The sequence below is a fragment of the Hylobates moloch genome, unplaced genomic scaffold (assembly GCF_009828535.3).
Source record: "Hylobates moloch isolate HMO894 unplaced genomic scaffold, HMol_V3 SCAFFOLD_15, whole genome shotgun sequence".
Classification (NCBI taxonomy): domain Eukaryota; kingdom Metazoa; phylum Chordata; class Mammalia; order Primates; family Hylobatidae; genus Hylobates; species Hylobates moloch.
In genome coordinates, this window is record NW_026652290.1 from 57,934,957 (window position 1) to 57,957,308 (window position 22,352).

General features: G+C 39.5%; 1 protein-coding gene across 1 annotated transcript in view; it reads right to left on the reverse strand.

Annotated features, from left to right (window-relative positions):
* Positions 1-352: 352 nt before the first annotated feature.
* The window catches only part of MEIS1 (Meis homeobox 1), a 230,599-nt gene continuing 208,599 nt past the window's right edge, over positions 353-22,352 (reverse strand). The window contains exon 14 of the transcript XR_009210128.1: positions 353-387. The gene's annotated coding sequence lies outside the window, so the exon portion shown is untranslated. The remainder of the gene's footprint in view (positions 388-22,352) is intronic.

A 22,352-nucleotide genomic window follows, 5' to 3' on the forward strand; every position in this document is an offset into this window, starting at 1 on the left:
TCAATCTTAACCTAAACAATCCTGAAGTTAGCTGGAAGGTCAGACCAGCAGCTAATAAAATCACCAACTGAATTTAAAATAAAAAAAAAAAAATCCTTCCCCTGCATAGGACATTTTTTAGCTTTCCCTCTCCTTTGGTCGCAGCCTGAATAAGATTTTCTTTAGATTTTTCAAAAGTAAAAGTTGGAGTTAAATAATATGTGAGAATTGGAGGCAGAGATCTGCTAGATGTGTTTTTTAAACAGTTCTTTAGATGGGCAAATACAGCAGCTTGATTAAGAGATGCATACCTTGATCATCTGTCATTCGCAAGTCTTTAAGCCCTGAGGGGTCGTTTGTGCCAGATCAGGAAAGAAGTATGCCCCAAGAGACTGAGGACAGCACTACCTGGTAATCAAAAAAGAGAAATGAACATGGCATTGAAGAGACTTAAAGAGGCGGGCACAGAACTCATTTGTTTATCCCCTAATATAAATTTCCTCACAGATCTCGTTCATTTCTGCTATCCTTCTCCCTAGCTGAAAAAGAAATTGCATCATTTCTCTTCCTCTGCCTTTTCATCTCCATTCTTGTAGGGTGCTCCTTGCATCCTCAAGTGTGCTGGATGTCAGCATTGCCTACAGCTCTAGACCAGGCCAGCATGGTCCCCAGAATGGATTTCATAGGTTTCATTAGACAAGGGCTCTTCTCACAGGATCTGAGCTACAGCATCTTGAGAATCCAGAAAGGAATGCGAGCCCCGGACTGAGGTCTGAGAGGTTTGATCTCAGCTCCAGAAGGCCCTGACCCATGTCCAGCTTGCAGCATCCCATACCAGACTCAGACAAAGTGAAATGACTCAGCAAACCCCATTTATCCATTCTGGTACAGATGCTCCTAACGGATTTATGTCCATTGTACTTTGCTGCATTTCCTTTTTGCAAGCTGGCTAGAATTCATCATGATTTTTTCTCTACTTCACATTTTATATTCTACATTTTGTAAAGTGACATTTTTTCTACCTGCACCTGTCCTGATACCTACTCCACAGCAATAGACATAGCAGCCTCAATAAATATTTCATAAATGAATACAGGAATTACAGAATTCTATGAGAAAAGGGGTTACACCAGCACTTATCTAAAATCCTGTGTCTTAGATCATTAATTAGGTGGACATAATACCATGTATTTGTCTCAGAGGGTCAAACTGCCTTCTAATAACAATTCACTGACATTTAAAAGTTGTAAAATCAGAGAACACAGAGAACACCCACTTCCACACCAATCTCGTTTTTTTGCCAAAATCTTGAGTTTGGCAGCTGGTGAAAATGAATGAATATTAAACCTTTGGAAGTTTAATGATTTAGATAATATAAACCAACAATGATCTTATTTTATTAATTTTTATTCATTTATTATAAAATATTTTTGAATATATAAAAATATCTGAATAACAATATACCAAATACATTTGGGTCATGGCCTAGTTTAGAAAATTAAACATTACAAGCATAGTTGTGTATTCGTTCCAAGTGCATCTCTCTCCAACCCCCCAACCAAAGGAAACTCTGATTCTGAATTTGGTGGATATTAATCTGAAGCATATTTTTATAGCTTTATGTATATGTAACTAGCCCTAGACAATGTACAGAATCATTTTGCATATTTTAAAATTTTGCATGAATGGCATCATATCATACATATGTAATTTAGTTTTTGTTTTACTCCATACTTTTAAAGATATATCCATTTTGATACGTTACTCTAGTTTACACATTTTTCACCATCGCATATTATTCCATTATGTAAATATGCCATATGATATTCACCCAATGAGAGCTGATTTTCAAGAGAGGAGAAAAAATGATGGGGAAGAAAAGAACAGTCAGATAAAACTAACCCTTCCATTTACACACGTCATGGCTCCAAGCCATGGCTTGGTTGCCCTGATACTTTTCTCCTTGCTGCTAAGGAATACTGTGTGAATAAATGGCTAAGCAGAACTGTTAAACAAATTAACAACAGTGTAAGACAAGTGGGGACAGCCATGTGCCACTGACTAATCCCACGCTTCTCCCTGGTAGTAATGGCTTTCTTCACTGCACCAGGGATGCAAAGGAATACCTGCAAGAGCTCATATATCAGCTAGCTGAACATCATGCCAAGTCACCCTTCAGAATGCAATTTCAGTTTCTCTGGGAAAATCATTTATTTTATCATTTCTTTAAAACTGTATATTTGGAGTCATGCATCCCAGAAACACCTGTAGAGTGTGCTTATTTCATGTCATAATCACCTCTCTGGAGAATCCAGCCTTGTGCTATTCAGTAATTGATCAAAAATTGTTCAGTTGCCTCTCAAAGACAAGTCCCAAGATGAGCAGTTTTCCTTCCCCTCTGTCCTCAGCTACCCAGCTCTGCCTGTCTTGACATTCAAATCAGTATGTGTGAGGACACAAAAAGAATAATCCCCAAAAAATGGGGCTTGGGAACCTCGCCTACTCCAGTGGCATCTCTCCTACATGGTGCACTATAAAAACTAACACCTGCATGCCACATACATGCAGCCGAGGATGTGGGACTGCTGCTGCATCTTGCAGTTCTTAGAGGGAATTGGGCAAAGGAGCTCCTTGGCTGATGGAATGTCTGAGGAGCTGGAGTAGCAGTGATAGGAACAGTTGTGTGGGTCTGGCCCCCAGGTGTGGGAGTCTGAAATTGATAGCAAGAGGGTTAGTGCAAGGTTAAGCAAAGTTAGTGGCCAAAATGCTATCAAGTATAGGTCTGCTGTTGACACACAGAAGAAAGAAGAAATCCACTGACACTATTAATGATGAGTCCCTAAATAAGGAGAGAAATATGACAGGAAATCCACAGTGAGTACTCAACACAGATCATTCTGCCCTTTAGTTCTACACTTCTCTTTCAGTCATTATATTCTAATTCATATTTTGAGAAAAGCCTCTTATTCCTGCAAAGCCCCTTTAAAACTCAAGCAAATCTGTGCAATGGAATACTGCACAACAATAAAAAGGCACAATATGCTGTTACACAAAGCATCATGAATGAACCTCAAAATTATCATACTGATACAAAGAAGAGAGAAACACATATATATAGCGACTGTGACTGTCGCTATTCATCAAATGGACCTTTAAGATCTGGGCATTTTATTGTAGGTAATTTATAGATAACTTATAATGCACTTTTTTTAAAGGTTACATAAAAATAAATATATAAATGAAATTAAGCCAAAGATGGGTTTGGCTAGGAAAATCTTTCCATAGAAAGCATGGATTCAGAGAGAGGGCAAGATGGCCGACTAGATGCAGCCAACTGGAACAGCTGCCACAGAGGGACCAAGACAACTCCTAACAGATCTTCAGAGGGAAGGCCCCGAGGATGGACAGAGGGAAGACACAGAAAAGCTGGGCTGAAGGGAAAGGAAGCTGGGAACGCTGCACAGGGCTACTGCACACCAGGACTTATTTCTGGCTCCCAATAACTCTGGGCAAGGAGCAACTGGCTCTCACCACAGGGCTCTGGAATCACTGCAGGAGGAGACCCCTCGACCACCACTTGAGTTGGCAGGGAGAGATGCTTAGAGAAGTGGTAGGGGCAGCAATGATGTGGAACTCAGATGGTTTGGTGCCAGGGCATCTGTAGCAAAGCACAGCCAGAGTTGGCCATCCCCCTAGGTTCAAGTAGTTCCCGTAGGAGACTTTACTGCTAGGAGAACTGTCAGTCCTGAACTTTGCAGATGGCTCTTACCCATCAGACCAGCCTGGTCTGATCTGGGCACTCCTTGGTCTGCTGGCCTCTCCTGAGGCCCCAGCCTGGCCAAGCCTGCTTGCAAGGCAGCCTCAGGTGCCCTGGGAACCCATATCATAGCTCCTGTACTGGCAGCCATGCCTGACCAGTGGAGCGCTCCAGCAGTTGGCCCCCATGGCCATGCACCAGCTCAAACACTCCCCACACAGCAGCTTCCCCTGTGCCCACAGCAATCACCCATATTATTTTTCTAGATGTGTGTGCACAGGCAGATGTTGCCTTCCTTACCCCACCAGTGCCGCGTGTGCATACACCCTGCCCTGCCCCTACTGCAGTGAGAGTGCAGCCCATCCCAGTTCCCCACACTGACTGCCATTGCAGTCAGAGCCCTGACAGGCACAGAGCCAGCAAGCCCCAACCCCACCAGTGCCCTGCTGTTGCACCAACACTGCTGTGAGAGTGAAACTAGGCACAGAAAACAGCAGACCCTCCCCTGTCCTGAGCGACCACCCCTGCCTGCGGTGCAGAGAACACAACACAGACCTGTGCCTGCCAGTTCTCCACCCCGTGCCAACACCACCATCAGCACAACTGTGTACACAGTTGCCAGCAGGAGCCCCTGGTCCCCTTGAGTCATGTTGCCTCCACTACTGTGGTGAACACCTGCATGAAGGCAGGCACCCTGGCACCCACTAGCACCCTGCTGCAGCTGAGGAGGGTGCACCCCACCTCACTGCCACTGCAGCTGCTGCTGGCACATGTGAACTAGGACAGATCCCACTGTCACCAAACTATGAAACTCTGGATGACACTACCCATTACAGTGTAGTGACCAGTGGTCTGGGACCACGTCAGCACCCCCACTACAGTGAATTCCTAACCTCGAGGAGCCAAAGAACAAAGTTGGAGCCTGATACAAGTCCCCCAGATTTACAGCACACAGTTTAGGAGTTGGGAGCTGAGCACTGGCCCCCTAAAATCTTCCAGAAATTAAGCCAGTCAGATGAATTTACCTTATACCACAATCAAACTCACAAGGTCATCAAATAAGATAAAAGAAGAAAAAACCCCATTCAAAGGTCAACAACTTCAAAAACTAAGGGAACGTCAGCCCACAAAGATGAGAAGGAACCAATGCAATGCAAAAACCCTGACAACTCAAAAATCCAGAGTGCCTCCTTTCCTCCAAATGACCACACCACCTCTCCAGCAAGGGTTCTGAACCAGGCTAAGATGGCAGAAATGACAGAAATATGATTCAGAATATGAATAGGAACAAAGAGCATTGAGACGCAGGAGTACATTGAAACCCAATCCAAGGAAGCTAAGGATCACAATAAACCGATGCAGGAGCTGACAGACAAAATAGCCAGTATAGAAAAGAACATAACTAACCTCACAGAGCTGAAAAACACACTACAGGGATTTCATAATGCAGTCACAAGCATTAATAGCAGAATAGACTAAGTGGAAGAAAGAGTCTCAGAACTTGAAGACTGGCTTTCTGAAATAAGACAGTCAGACAAGAATAGAGAAAAGAGAATAAAAAGGAATGAACAAAACCTCTGAGAAATATGGGATTATGTAAAGAGACCAAATCTACGACTCGTTGGTGTCCCTGAAAGAAATGGAGAGAGTATAAGCAACTTGGAAAACATATTTCAGGATATCATCCATGAGCACTTCCCCAACCTAGCTAGAGAGGTCAATATTCAAATTCAGGAAATGCAGAGAATCCAGGTAAGACACTTCACAAGAAGATCATCCTCAAGACACATGATCATCAGATTCTTTGAGGTCAAAATGCAAGAAAAAATGTTAAAGGCAGCTAGAGAGAAAGGTAAGGTCACCTACAAAGGGAATCATCAGACTAACAGCAGACCTCCCAGCTGAAACCTTATAAGCCAGAAAAAAATGGGAGCCTATAGTCAACATTCTTAAAGAAAACAAATTCCAACACAGAATTTCATATCTAGCCAAACTAAGCTTTATATTCAAAGGAGAAATAAGATCCTTTTCAGACAAGCAAATGCTGAGAGAATTTGTTACCATTAGACCTGCCTTGCAAGGTCTCCTGAAAGAAGCACTAAATGTGGAAAGAAAAGGTCATTACCAGTTACTACAAAAACACACTTAAGTACACAGACCAATGACACTGTAAAGCAAACACATAAATAAGTCTGCAAAATAACCAGCTAACATGATTCCAGGATCAAATCTACACATATCAATACTCATCTTGAATGTAAGTGGGCTAAATGCCTTAATTAAAAGGCACAAAGTGGCAAGGTAGATAAAGAACTAAGACCTATTGGTATGCTGTCTTTAAGAGACACACCTCACATGCAATGACACATATAAGTTCAAAATTAAGGGAAGAAGAAAAATCTCCCAAGCAAATAGAAAACAGAAGAAAAGCAAGTGTTGCAATACTAACTTCATACAAAACAGACTTTAAACAAACAAATATCAAAAAAGACAAAGAAGGCCATTACATAATGGTAAAGGGTCAAATTGTACAAGAAGACCTAACTATCCTAAGTATGTATACAACCAACACAGGAGCACCCAGATTCATAAAGCAAGTTTTTTGAGACCTTCAAAAAGACTTAGACTCCCACACAATAATAGTGGGATACTTCAACACCCCACTGACAGTACTAGATAAATCATCAAGGTAAAAAATTAACAAAGATATTCAGGACCTGAACTCAGCACTGGATCAAATGGACCTGCTAGACATCTATAGAACTCTCCACCTAAAAACAACAGAAGATACATTCTTCCCATTGCCACATGGCACATACTGTAAAATCAATCACATAAACACAAAACACTACTCAGCAAATGCAAAGGAACTGAAATCATTCTTTTAAATGATTTCATTCAAAAGACTGAAAACTGAATTTGCTCAGCAAATGCAAAAGAACTGAAAGCACTCTCTCAGACCACAGCACAATCAAATTAGAAATCAAGACTAAGAAATTTGCTCAAAATCATACAACTATATGAAAATTGAGTATCCTGCTCCTGAATAACTTTTGGATGCATAATGAAATTAAGGCAGAAATCAAGAAGTTATTGTGAAAGTAGTAAGAACAAAGATATAGCATACTAGAATCTCTGGGACACAGCTAAGGAAGTGTTAAGAGGAAAATTTATAGCACCAAATGCCTACATCAAAGAGTTAGAAAGATCTCAATTTAACAACCTAACATCACAACTAAAAGAACTAGAGAACCAAGAGAAAACCAACCCCAAAGCTAGCAGAAGACAAGAAATAACCAATATCAGAGCTGAACTGAAAGAGGTTGAGACAGGAAAAAAACATTAAAAATATCAGTGAATCCAGAAATTGGCTTTTTGAAAAAATAAAACAAAATGATAGACCACTAGCTAGACAACAAAGGAGAAAAGAGAGAAGATCAAAATAAACACAGTTAGAAATGACAAAGGAGATAATACCACTGACCCCACATAAATACAAATAACCATCAGAGAATATTATGAACACCACTATGCACATAAACTAGAAAATCTAGAAGAAATTGACAAATTCCTGAGCACATACACCCTCCCAAGACCGAGCCAGGAAAAAGTGAATCCATTAACAGACCAATAACAAGTTATGAAATGGAATCAGTAATAAATAGCCTACCAACTAAAAAAGCCCAGGACCAGATGGATTTACAGCCGAATTCTATCAGATGTACAAAGAAGAGCTGGTACCATTCCTACAGAAACTATTCCAAAATTAGAGAAGGAGGGACTCCTCCCTAACTCGTTATATGAGGCCAGCATCATCCTGATACTGAAACCTGGGAGACACAACAGAAAAAGAAAACATCAAGCCAATATCCTTGATGAACATTAATGCAAAAATCCCTCAACAACATACTGAAAAATTGAATCCAGCAGCACATCAAAAAGTTTATCCACTACGATCAAGTAGGCCTTATCCCTACTTGAGCGAATGCAAGGTTGGTTCAACATATGCAAATCAATATATATGCTTTATCACATAAATAGAACTAAAGACAAAACCACAAATGCAGAAAAGTCTTCGGATAAAATTCAACACCCCTTTCATTAAAAATTATCAATAAACAAGTTGTTGAAGGAACATACCTCAAAGTAATAAGAGCCATCTATGACAGACCCACAGTCAGCATCATACTTTACAGGCAAAAGCTGGAAACATTCCCCTTGAAAACTGGCAGAAGACAAGGATGCTCTCTTTCACCACTCCTATTCAACATTTGTATTGAAAGTCCTGGCAGGGGCAATCAGGCAACAGAAAGAAATAAAGGTATCCAAATAGGAAAAGAGGAAGTCACTCTTTGCAGATGACATGATTCTATATTGAGAAAACCCCATAGTCTCTGCCCGAAAGCTCCTTAAGCTGATAAACAACTTCAGCAATCTCAGGATACAAAAGCAATATATAAAATCACTAGTATTCCTATACACCAACAGCAACCAAACCACAAGCCAAATCAGGAACGCAATCCCATTCACAATTGCCACAAAAAGAATAAAATACCTAGGAATACAGCTAACCAGGAAAGTGAAAGATCTCTACCAGGAGAATTAAAAAACATTGTTCAAAGAAATCAGAGATGACACAAACAAATGGAAAAACATACCATGCTCATGGATTGGAAGAATCAATATTAATAAAAAGACCATACTGCCCAGAGCAATTTATAGATTCAATTATATTCCTATTAAACTACCAATGACATTCTTCACAGAACTAGAAAAAAACTATTTTAAAATTAATATGGAACCAAAAAAGAGCCTGAATAGCTAAGGTTATCCTGAGCAAAAAAAAAAAAAAAAAAAAAAAAAAAAATCCTGGAGGCATCATGTTACCTGACTTCAAACTCTACTACAGGGCTACAGTAACCCAAACAGCATGGTACTGGTACAAGAACTGACACATAGACCAATGGAACAGAGTAGAGAGCCCTTATGAGAAAGGCCACACACCTACAATTATATGATCTTCAACAAAGCTGACAAAAACAAGCAATGGGGAAAGGATTCCCTATTCAATAAATGGCTCTGGGATAACTGGCTAGCCACATGCAGAATATCAAAACTGGACCCCTTCTTTACAACCACATACAAAAATAAACTCAGTATGGATTAAAGAATTAAATGTAAAACCCAAAACTATAAAAATCCCGGAAGACAACCTAGGCAATAACATTCTGGACATAGGAACAAGCAAAGATTTAATGACGAAGATGCCAAAAGCAATTGCAAGCAAAAACTGACAAATGGGATCTAGCTAAACAACAGAGTTTCTGCATACACAATGAAAGAAACCGTCAACAGAATAAACAACCTACAGAATAGGGAAAATATTTGCAAATTATGCATATGACAGAGGTCTTCCAATTTTCTGCAAGAGGCTAATCCATGAGCATGGTAAGTTTTTCCATTTGTTTGTGTCATCTCTGATTTCTTTGAACAGTGTTTTTTAATTCTCCCTGTAGAGATCTTTCATTTTCCTGGTTAACTGTATTCCTAGGTATTTTATTCTTTCTGTGAATGGGATTGCATTCCTGATTTGGCTTGCAGCTTGCTTGTTGTTGGTGTGTAGGAATACTAGTGATTTTATACATTGCTTTTGTATCCTGAGATTGCTGAAGTTGTTTATCAGCTTAAGGAGCTTTTCAGCATTGGGTTTTCTCAATGGCCTTGTTCGTTTTCAGGTGCAAGTTACAGACAGCGAACAGTTTATCTAAGTGATAATAACATTTCGGATAACCCCCAAGATCAAGCTCAGGATGTAGTGATAGGAAATCAAAAGAAAGACAAACAAAGAGTTACACTCAGAAAATCTTGGCAAAGGTGAAAAGAAGTTGTTATACTGTGTCAGCATCCTTTTATAAGACCCAACACCCAAGTTTTAGTATTTTCCACAGACACTTCAATAGTCTTTCTTCATTTCACTCATCCAACAAATATTTATACAGTGTCCATTATGTGGGACATGAGCCTTTTGAGTTGCCATATGTACTGGGGTGAACGCATTGGTCCACCATTCTGACCTCTGCCCATATCCACTTCTCCATACTCCATCTCTTCCCCTTCATACAACTTCTGTGATCTCAGTGCAGTTAGCTTCAACCATCTGCTAGAAAGAAAAGGACTTGGATTGACCAATAACCCACTATTGTTAAAGTAATTAATAGTCTATTAACATGGCATTCTCCTCAACATACACACAAACACACACATACACATTTGCATTTTTTAAATGCTAATGCTTGTTAGCTTAAATGCATCTTTAATTGTCAAATTTCAGACAGATAAGAAAGTGAAGTTAAATTAAAGGTTTGGGTAGTAGCAGTAGGAAATTGGCAAACAGGAGACTATCCAGGGGTTGGCCCCTGGAAACAGTTTCTCAAATTTGCTTTACCCTGTTTCTTTCTTTAATCTTTATCTGACTCTACCATTTTTCAAAATTCGAAAGGATTTGATGTAAGAGATGAGGATGGGAATGAAGGTGAAGACGTTCAACCCTGTGTAAGATGGAGGGGCAACAATGAATGTTTGTGTAGACATCATTTTCAGAGTGGAGATTTTTAACCTGGAGATTATCCAAAATAGAAATGTTTTAAACTTCAATTTCCTAGGAACTTTTTGGGGACTGATTAGTGAGCAAAGAATTTAACACCTCTTATTATGGAATGAATGTTTGTGCATCCCTAAATTCATTGGTTGAAACCCTAACCACCAGCGTGACGGTGTTTGAAGATGGGATTTGGGGAGATCATCAGGATTAGATGAAGTAATGAGAGGAGCACTCATGATGGGATTAGTGCCCTTATAAGAAAGGACACTGGAGAGCTAATGTGCTGCCTGCTCCTCCCCATGCCTCTCTCCACCTTTCTCTCCGTGTGCTCATACAAAGAAGTTATGTGAGCACACATTCAGTTGGTGGCTGCCTACAAGCCATGAGAAGAAGCCTCAGAATGAAGCCTACTTTGCTGGAAACTTGATCTTAAAATTCTCAATCTCTAGGACTGTAAGAAATAAGCCCAGTCTATGGCATTTTGTAGTGCATTGCTAGTTAATTGATACATTCCTGTCCTATATTCCCAAATCAGACATAATAATTTGCTATAATTCCTCATATTATTTACCTTCTCCCTTATTATCTCCTTGGCCAAATCTCTCTCTCTCTCCCTATCTCTCTCTCTCTCTCATCACACATACACACACACACACACACACACACAAAGAAAATAACTACTCAAATATAATTGGCAAAATTAAACAGATCTTTAAAATATGCTTTGCATACTATATACAACCTTAATTGAAAATGAAATAGATGAGCCTAAGAAGGATGTTTTTCTGGTTGCTTTCAGTCATCTTTTATGAAGAGTCCTTATAAAGTTAATGTGAATAAGGATGTACGATAAGCACACACACACACACCACCTTCTTCTCTGATTTAGGATTTACTGAAACTACTGCAGTTGTCTCCAATATTTTGGTTGATTCAGTGGGGTTTGTTTTTCCTGCAGGGCTTCAAGCGTGGTGCTGACTGTCTCACAGTGAGAACCCCATCGAGCAGTTGCCAGGAGAGCTTAGCTGAGTTGAGCAGCCTGGGGAGTAAGTTCATAAACTGAGGAACTCATTTATCTTCCACAGTAACACCCCATCCAAAACCAAATACAAACTACTTAACCCACCAAAACTGAGAGCTGACAAAGCCACTTCCCTCCTGGGACTGTAAATGCCTCCACAGTCAAAGTCACAAAGCTTTTCAAGCTGGTGCACTGGTGATTGGTTTAAACTGCTAAAACTCTGATTATCTTTAGATTCTAATTTCTCATTTAAAATCACTAGTCATTCTAGATACATGATGATTTAAAAAATTGAAACTGAAGATAAAAAATAAATGAGGAGTCACATTACCATCTTGTTCACGTCTCAGGAGCTTCAGACTTAGGGCAATAACATTGCCATCTACCTTCTATTTCCACAGGCTCTCAGAGTGGATATTAAGTTTTATAATCAAAAAAAATGTTTTACTTGAACAGGAATCCAGGGGTTTAATGAACTCTAGAAATGCTAATGTGAATGACCTGCTACATTAACGTAGGTAAGAATTCCTCTGCCTTTATTGCCCTTCTGAAACATGCTAAACAACATGAAAAAGGTTGGAATAATGCATTTTTTACTTTTCTCACCATGTGTTTGGAGTCTTAAATCACTGGTGATTGGTTATCTTCATTCATTCATTTGTTGACATCTTTATTCTGTCAGTCATAAACACTTACTGTTAGCTAAGATACATGTGCAAAAGTATTGATTACAAAGTGTTTAATAATATCAAAATCTAGAAAGAAACTAAATATTACTCTATACAGAGTAAATGAAGTAAATCACAGTCCATCCTAGCCTGTAGCAGCTAAAAGATGTGGGTAAAATTATATGTCTTTTCATGGAGAAATGTAACTGTTATATGACTGGGGGCCCAGGGAGGAACAGATTTTAGAATGACATTTCTAGTGTGATTTTTTAAATTAAATTGTGTATGTGTGGATATGTATATTCCTATGAGTCTAGAAAATATACACCACCTTGTTAACGGTGATAATCTCTGGGGTATTACTGAGTGAAATGGTTTTGTATCATTTGATTTTCTTACAACAGATAATCTATCTCTTCACTACAGAGTTGCATTTCCTTGTTATGTGAGCCCATGAAAGAATTACACCAGGACCCCTTGTGGTTGGGTGGCACCATGTGATTACTTCTGTCTAAAGAGTTATGAGCAAAAATGTCATGTGTCACTTCCAGGCTGGAATGTTTAATTGCTGGTGCAGGATCCTCCTGAGCTCTTTTCTTTTGACACAAACCCTTGAGATGGTGGCTCAAGTTTGAGATAGTGGCTGCTCCATCAGCCTAGGTTCGGAAATGAGATGTCAATCGGAGCTCTCAGCCAATCCCCAGTGGATACTTAATTAGAGCAAAAAATTAACTCATTATTCTAAACTTTTAAGATTTGGAGAGTTCGTTCATGAATAATGAGCTTGCCTATCCTGACTAGTACAAGTAAGAATATATTAATTTTATGTTTAAAGTAAAGATGTTGCTTTTCTAAAAAGCAGTATGTGTGAGCCCATTAATTTTATTCTGATGAGTGAGCCCTCCAAATTTGCTGTTTTTCAGGGTTGTTCTAGGTGTTCTGGGTTCCTTGAATTTCCATATGTATTTTAACATTAGTTATCAACTCTTACCAAAAAAAAAAGGTAGCTGGAATTTAATAGGAATTATGTGAATCTGTAGATCAATTTGGGGGAGTATTATCACCTTAGCAATATTATCAGGAGCAGAAAAGATAACTATTGGGCACTGGGCTTAATTCATGGGTAATGAAATAATCTGTATAACAAACCCCTGTGACATGAGTTTACCTATGTAACAAATTTTCGCATGTACCCCTGAACCTAAAATACAAGTTAAGAAAGCAAAAAACAAACAAACAAACAAAAAAACCCAATACCGTCTTCCAATCTATAAACATGGAATATCTTTCCATTTATTTAGATCTTCTTTAATATCTATCAATAATGTTTTATTGTTTTCAGTGTATACATGTTACACTTTTTAAATGTATTCCCTATCATTTTATTCTTTTAATTCCATTATAAATTGAATTGTTTTCTTAACTTCACTTTGGCTTGTTCATTGCTAATACATATAAATAAAATTGATTTCATATATTGAGCTTGTACCTTGCAACTTTGCTGAATTCATTTATTAGATTTAATCATTTTTTGTGGGTTCCTTAAAATTTTTTTATCATAAGACCATATCATATGTGAATAAAAATAGTTTTACTTTTTCCCTTCCTGTCTGGATGCCTTTATCTTGTTTTCTTGCTTAATTGCTCTGGCTAGCGAACCTCCAATACAAATGTTGAACAAAACTGATAAGAGAGTGGACATTCCCATTTTGTTCTTAATCTTAGGAGGAAATCACCATTATATATGATCATAGTGATGGATTTTTTTTGTAGATGCCCTTTATTAGGTTGAGGAAGTTGACTTGCCTTCGTTTGTTCAGTGTTTTCATCATAACAAAGTGTTGGATGTTGTCAATTTTTTTTTCTGCATCTATTGAGATAATCATGTGGTTTTTGTCCTTTATTCTGTTGATATGGTGTGTAACATTGATTTTTGAATGTTAAAAGAAGTATTTCACCCTTAGAAAGAATTCATAGATATGGCTACAGAAAGTTAATTGGAAATTCATCACTTCATGCAATCCTGTACCTCTTGGTACATCTTCATGTGTTAATCAGGATAGACTAGATTATGCTTCTGTGACAAAGGACTCCAAAATCTCAGTGGTTTAACACACACAAATTTCTCACAATATAAAGATTGCTTTATGTCAGACTCAACAGTGTAGTGCTTCATCATCCATGTAGTGACTCAGAGATCCAGGCTGCTGTGATCTTGTGGGTTTGCTATCTCAACATATTGCTCTTACACTGACTACCTGAGGAAAATCAAGAAACTGAAAAGTCACACAGCAGCTTTTTACTGCCTCAGCCCAGAAGTGACACATGCCACTTATTCTCAGATTTCATTGCCCATAATTAATCACACACTCTTGCTTTACTGCAAGGGAACTGGAAAATAAAATTTTTATTGTGCCCAGGAGGGAGGAATACAAAACAGAATTTGGAAACCCATAGAATTTTCTCTGCCACAGACATAGAAATGTTATATTCCTTACCTGTTGTTATGGGTTGAATTATAGCCTCCCAAAAGACATGTTGAAGTCCTAACCCCCAGTACCCCAGAATGTGACTTTCTTGGAAATATAGTTTTTATAGTTGTAATTAGTTAAGATGAGGTCATATTGGAATAGGGTGAGTCCTTAATCCAATATGATTGGTGTCCCTACAAAAAGTGAAAAACATCATGTGAAGACAGAGGTACACGAGGAGACCATCCTGTGATGACAGAGGCAAAGACTGGGATGATACTCCTGCATGCCAAGAAACACCAAGGAATTACAGCCATCAGAAACTAGAAGGAGGAAAGAAGGGATTCCACCAGTCTTAGAGGGTGCATTACTCTGCTGACACCCTGATTTCAGGCTTCTAGTCCCCAAGACTGTGAGAGAATAAATTTCTGTTGTGTTAAGCCACCTGGTTTGTGGTAACCTGTGATCACAAGTCTAGGAAACTAATACACCAGTCAAAAATATTGTTGTGACTATTGTACTCAATCTAAGATGTCATCAATGGAAAGACATGAATTATTTAATGGACCTCTAAGAAAGGAAAAAGGCTGCCAATTAAGTAATGACACCCTACCTTAATGATAATCCTGCATGACATGGAAATTGGTCACATCATCCTCTCATTGCTGTGCAGCATCTTTCCTCAATACCAAGAGATTTGGCAAGTTTTTGTGTCTTCAGATGTGTGGTTTGGCACATGAAAGGCAATCATTTTGCACATTTCTCACTAGCAACACACCATTCAGCCATAGATACTTGTGGACTTAGTACCTTTTTTGGTACCATGAAGCACATTGTTGTTCTTATGCAAGAAAATACAGAATCCTATTCCTTCTCCCAAAATTGCTTTCCTAATGTCAAATATATGCCCCACTGCTCTCTGCTAGCCTTTCTGCATCTATAGTAACTTCTCATCTCAGAACTATATTATACTATAAAATCTGAGAGAAAGAGACTTTAGATGACAATTAAACTCTTAACACATAACAACAATGCAGATAATTCAATAAAAATGATGATGCTATGAATAGCTATGACCAAATTCATGCTTGTGCAGGTAATAACTACATCACAACTGCCACTGGGCCAACAGCTGTTGTAGGTCACTATCAATGTAAGACATATTCCAAATTCAGAGTGTGAAGAGATGGGCTTTTTAAAACCAATCACCTATAGTGATGCAATAACAACAGCAACAATTAAATCAGGCCACTCAGTCTTGACCAAGCATACGACTTTGTCCTGGGATAGTAGTTCTCCAAGTGCGGTATGGAGATTCCTGGGGTATTCCTGAGACACTTTCAGGAAGTCTATGATTTCAAAACTATTTCCCCCAAAATACTAAAGTGTTCTTTCCATTTTCGTTCTTGTTCTCTCATTATAGTACATAAGAGTTTTCCAGAGACTACATGATATAAAAAAAAACAAATTAAATCCAGAAACAGATATGAGAATCTGTCATCTATTAAGCTGAACATTTTGCCACTGTTCTCATTATTTTTTTTGTTTTGAAAAATGTTTTCACAAAAAAAATTTATCAAAATGTGAAATGGGATTTAGATAAGTGAATAAGTAGTTTTTTCTCAGTTCCAGTTTCTAATATGGTAAATATCAATGGGTATAATAACAAAATGAAAATTCTCAATAATTTAAAAAAGTTGTATAAGGATATGAGACCGAAAAGTTTGAGAATCACTGTTTTAGTGATACCACTTTTGGCTTTAAAGATACATGTCTTGGTTCACTGAACAAATCCTGCAGTTAGGATTGGATCAACATTGAAACAAACTCAAACATTGAGAGGATGAGAGTGCCCTTCTCTGGCATATGTAACTCAAAAACAAAAAATGCCCATAAAATAAAATTTGGTATTTCAGTAAAAGATATGTTTACTGCTTTATAATAATTCCTTTGAGTGTGTGTGTGTGTGTGTGTGTGTGTGTGTGTGTGTGTGTGTGTGTGTCTGCTTGTCCTTCCTTTCCTGTCTCTGTCCTTTGATGCCTCAAGCATGTGGTTGTTTGGGCTTCATCCTCAGCTCTATGCTAACTTGGCTTTCCACAGCATGCAACCAAAACAGAGACTCTGGAATTCCTCTACATCGTCTTTTTCACAATCAACCTACGTGACTCTTTCATGAGTTCCTCCCCTTTCATGACCGCCTTCAAATAAGACACTTTTTTCTTCCCATGGTTCAGGCAAGGAGCCAGGAAATGTATCACAGCCTTCTATTTTATCTCACAGAATTGTATTAGCACATTCTTTCTTTAGTGCTTTGCACTGAAATATTATAGGCTTAACATTTTCCTTGCAATTAGCAAAATTATAATTGGTGGACTGTTTAGTATAAAGTAGAAAAGGGTGGGTTATGTTTGTCCTAGGATGCTTCCCACTGGCTCATCACTTCTTGCTCTTCCCCCAAAGTGGTATCCCATTGAGTAAATATGGGAACAAATTAAACCCTGCTGTAGTATTTATTAATTGATAGCAGCTTTGGGGTAGGTCCACTGAAATATAAATAATTAACAGACCATTTATATTTTGAGAAGTGACTCTTAAAAAAAAAAAGGGTCATTAAGAACCAAATAAATTGGCGGGTAGAGCCAAGATGGCCAAATAGGAACAGCTGCAGTCTACAGCTCCCAGTGTGAGCAAGGCAGAAGATGGGTGATTTCTGCATTTCCAACTGAGGTACCAGGTTCATCTCACTAGGGAGTGTCAGAAAGTGGGTGCAGGACAGTGGGTGCAGCCCATGAAGCTTGAGCCGAAGCAGGGCGAAGCATCGCCTCACCCAGGAAGTGCAAGGGGTCAGGGAATTCCCTTTCCTAGTCAAAGAAAGGGGTGACAGATGGCACCTGGAAAATCGGGTCATTCCCACCCTAATACTGCGCTTTTCCAATGGTCTTAGCAAATGGCACACCAGGAGATTATATCTGTGCCTGGCTCGGAGGGTCCTATGCCCATGGAGCCTCACTCATTGCTAGCACAGCAGTCTGAGATCAAAGTGCAAGGTGGCAGCAAGGCTGGGGGAGGGGCACCTGCCATTGCCAAGGCTTGAGTATGTAAACAAAGTGGCTGGGAAGCTGGAACTGGGTGGAACCCACCACAGCTCAAGGAGGCCTGCCTGCCTCTGTAGACTCCACCTCTGGGGGCAGGGCACAGCCAAACAAAAGGCAGCAGAATCCTCTGCAGACTTAAATGTCCCTGTTTGAAGAGAATAGTGTTGAAGCTTTGAAGAGAATAGTGGTTCTCCCAGCACGCAGCTGGAGATCTGAGAACAGACAGACTGCCTCCTCAAGTGGGTCCCTGGACCCCGAGTAGCCTAACTGGGAGGCACCCCCCAGTAGGGGCAGACTGAAACCTCACACGGCTGGGTACTCCTCTGAGACAAAACTTCCAGAGGAATGATCAGGCAGCAACATTTGCTGTTCACCAATATCTGCTGTTCTGCAGCCTCCGCTGCTGATACCCAGGCAAACAGGGTCTGGAGTGGACCTCCAGCAAACTCCAACAGACCTGCAGCTGAGGGTCCTGACTGTTGGAAGGAAAACTAACAGAAAGGACATCCACACCAAAACCCCATCTGTATGTCGCCATCATCAAAGAGCAAAGGTAGATAAAACCACAAAGATGGGGAAAAAACAGAGCAGAAAAACTGGACACTCTAAAAATCAGAGCACCTCTCCTCCTCCAAAGGAACACAGCTCCTCACCAGCAATGGAACAAACCTGGAGGGAGAATGATGTTGATGAGTTGAGAGAAGAAGGCTTCAGACAATCAAACTACTCCTAGCTAAAGGAGGAAGGTTAAACCCATGGCAAAGAAGTTAAAAACCTTGAAAAAAAATTAGATGAATGGCTAACTAGAATAACCAATGCAGAGAAGTCCTTAAAGGACCTGATGGAGCTGAAAACCAAGGCATGAGAACTACCTGACAAAAGCACAAGCCTCAATAGCCGATTCAATCAACTGGAAGAAAGAGTATCAGTGATGGAAGATCAAATGAATGAAATGAAGTGAGAAGAGAAGTTTAGAGAAAAAAGAATAAAAACAAACGAACAAAGCCTCCAAGAAATACGGGACTATGTGAAAAGACCAAATCTATGTCTGATTGGTGTACCTGAAAGTGACCGGGAGAATGGAACCAAGTTGGAAAACAATCTGCAGGATATCATCCAGGAGAATTTCCCCAATCTAGCAAGGCAGGCCAACATTCAAATTCAGGAAATACAGAGAATGCCACAAAGATACTCCTCGAGAAGAACAACTCCAAGACACATAACTGTCAGATTCACCAAAGTCAAAATGCAGTAAAAAATATTAACAGAAACCAGAGAGAAAGGTCAGGTTACCCACAAAGGGAAGCACATCAGACTAACAGCTGACCTCTCGGCAGAAACTCTACAAGCCAGAAGAGAGTGGGGGCCAATATTCAACATTCTTAAAGAAAACAATTTTCAACCCAGAATTTCATATCCAGCCAAACTAAGCTTCATAAGTGAAGGATAAATAAAATACTTTACAGACAAGCAAACGCTGAGAGATTTTGTCACCACCAGGCCTGCCCTAAAAGAGCTCCTGAAGGAAGCACTAAACATCGAAAGGAACAACCAGTACCAGCCACTGCAAAAACATGCCAAATTGTAAAGACCATCGAGACTAGGAAGAAACTGCATCAACTAACAAGCAAAATAACCAGCTAATATCATAATGACAGGATCAAATTCACACATAACAATATCAACCTTAAACGTAAATGGGCTAAATGCTCCAATTAAAAGACACAGACTAGTAAATTGGATAAAGAGTCAAGACCCATCAGTGTGCTGTATTCAGGAAACCCATCTCATGTGCAGAGACACATATAGGCTCAAAATAAAGAAATGAAGGAAGATCTACCAAGCAAATGGAAAATAAAAAAAGGCAGGGGTTGCAATCCTAGTCTCTGATAAAATAGACTTTAAACCAACAAAGATCAAAAGAGACAAAGAAGGCCATTACAGAATGGTAAAGGGATCAGTTCAAAAAGAAGACCTAACTATCCTAAATATATATGTACCCAATACAGGAGCACCCAGATTCACAAAGCAAGTCCTTAGAGACCTATAAAGAGACTTAGACCCCCACACAATAATAATGGGAGACTTTAACACCCCAATGTCAACATTAGACAGATCAACGAGACAGAAAGGTAACAAGGATACCCAGGAACTGAACTCAGCTCTGCACCAAGTGGACCTAATAGACATCTACAGAACTCGCCACCCCAAATCAACAGAATATACATTTTCTTCAGAACCACACCATGCCTATTCCAAAACTGACCACATAGTCGCAAGTAAAGCACTCCTCAGCAAATGTAAAACAACAGAAATTATAACAAACTGTCTCTCAGACCACAGTGCAATCAAACTAGAACTCAGGATTAAGAAACTCACTCAAACCGCTCAATTACATGGAAACAGAACAACCTGCTCCTGAATGACTACTGGGTACATAATGAAATGAAATGAAATGAAATAAAGATATTCTTTGAAACCAACGAGAACAAAGACACAACATACCAGAATCTCTGGGACACATTCAAAGCAGTGTGTAGAGGGAAATTTATAGCACTCAATGCCCACAAGAGAAAGCAGGAAAGATCTAAAATTGACACCCTAACGTCACAATTAAGAGAACTAGAGAAGCAAGAGCAAACACATTCAAAAGCTAGCAGAAAGCAAGAAATAACTAAGATCAGAGCAGAAGTGAAGGATACAGAGACACAAAAAACCAATGAATCCAGGAGCTGGTTTTTTGAAAAGATCAACGAAATTGATAGACTGCTAGCAAGACTAATAAAGAAGAAAAGAAAGAAGAATCAAATAGACAATGAAAAATGATAAAGGGGATATCACCACCGATCCCACAGAAATACAAACTACCGTCAGAGAATACTACAAGCACCTCTACGCAAATAAACTAGAAAATCTAGAAGAAATGGATAAATTCCTCGACACATACACTCTCCCAAGACTAAACCAGGAAGAAGTTGAATCTCTGAATAGACCAATAACAGGCTCTGAAATTGAGGCAATAATTAATAGCTTACCAACCAAAAAAAGTCCAGGACCAGGTGGATTCAGCCGAATTCTACCAGAGGTATAAGGAGCTGGTACCACTCCTTCTGAAACTATTCCAATCAATAGAAAAAGAGGGAATCCTCCCTAACTCATTTTATGAGGCCAGCATCTTCCTGATACCAAAGCTTGGCAGAGACACAACAAAAAAAGAGAATTTTTTTTTTTTTGAGACACAGTCTCGCTGTCGCCCAGACTGGCGTGCAATGGCACAATCTCAGCTCACTGCAGGCTCCGCCCCCTGGGGTTCACTACGCCATTCTCCTGCCTCAGCCTCCCAAGTAGCTGGGACTGCAGGCACCCGCCACCTCGCACAGCTAATTTTTTGTATTTTTAGTAGAGACACGGTTTCACTGTGTTAGCCAGGATGGTCTCAATCCCCTGACTTCGTGATCCACCCACCTTGGTCTCCCAAAGTGCTGGGACTACAGGTGTGAGCCAACGCGCCCAGCAAAAAGAGAATTTTAGACCAATATCCCTGATGAACATCAATGCAAAATCCTCAATAAAATACTGGCAAACCAAATGCAGCAGAACATCAAAAAGCTTATCCACCATGATCAAGTGGGCTTCATCCCTGGGGTGCAAGGCTGGTTCAACATACACAAATCAATAAACGTAATCCAGCATATAAACAGAACCAAACACAAACACCATATGATTATCTCAATAGATGCAGAAAAGGCCTTTGACAAAATTCAACAACCTTCATGCTAAAAACTCTCAATAAATTAGGTATTGATGGGACATATCTCAAAATAATAAGAGCTGTCTATGACAAACCCACAGCCAATATCATACTGAATGGGCAAAAACTGGAAGCTTTCCCTTTGAAAACTGGCACAAGACAGGGATGCCCTCTCTCACCACTTCTATACAACATAGTGTTGGAAGTTCTGGCCAGGGAAATCAGACAGGAGAAGGAAATAAAGGGTATTCAATTAGGAAAAGAGGAAGTCAAATTGTCCCTGTTTGCAGATGACATGATTGTATATCTAGAAAACCCCATCGTCTCAGCCCAAAATCTCCTTAAGCTGATAGGCAACTTCAGCAAAGTCTCAGGATACAAAATCAATGTACAAAAATCACAAGCATTCTTATACACCAATAACAGACACACAGAGAGCCAAATCATCAGTGAACTCCCATTCACAATGGCTTCAAAGAGGATAAAATACCTAGGAATCCAACTTACAAGGGATGTGAAGGACCTCTTCAAGGAGAACTACAAATCACTGCTCAATGAAATAAAAGAGGATACAAACAAATGGAAGAACATTCCATGCTCAGGGATAGGAAGAGTCAATATAATGAAAATGGCCATACTGCCCAAGGTAATTTATAGATTAAATGCCATCCCCATCAAGCTACCAATGACCTTTCTTCACAGAATTGGAAAAAACTACTTTAAAGTTCATATGGAACCAAAAAAGAGCCCGCATTGCCAAGTTAATCTTAAACCAAAAGAACAAAGCTGAAGGCATCACGCTACCTGACTTCAAACTATACTACAAGGCTACAGTAACCAAAACAGCATGGTACTGGTACCAAAACAGAGATATAAACCAATGGAACAGAACAGAGTCCTCAGAAATAATGCCGCATATCTACAACCATCTGATCTCTGACAAACCTCACAAAAACAAGAAATGGGGAAAGGATTCCCTATTTAATGAATGGTGCCGGGAAAACTGGCT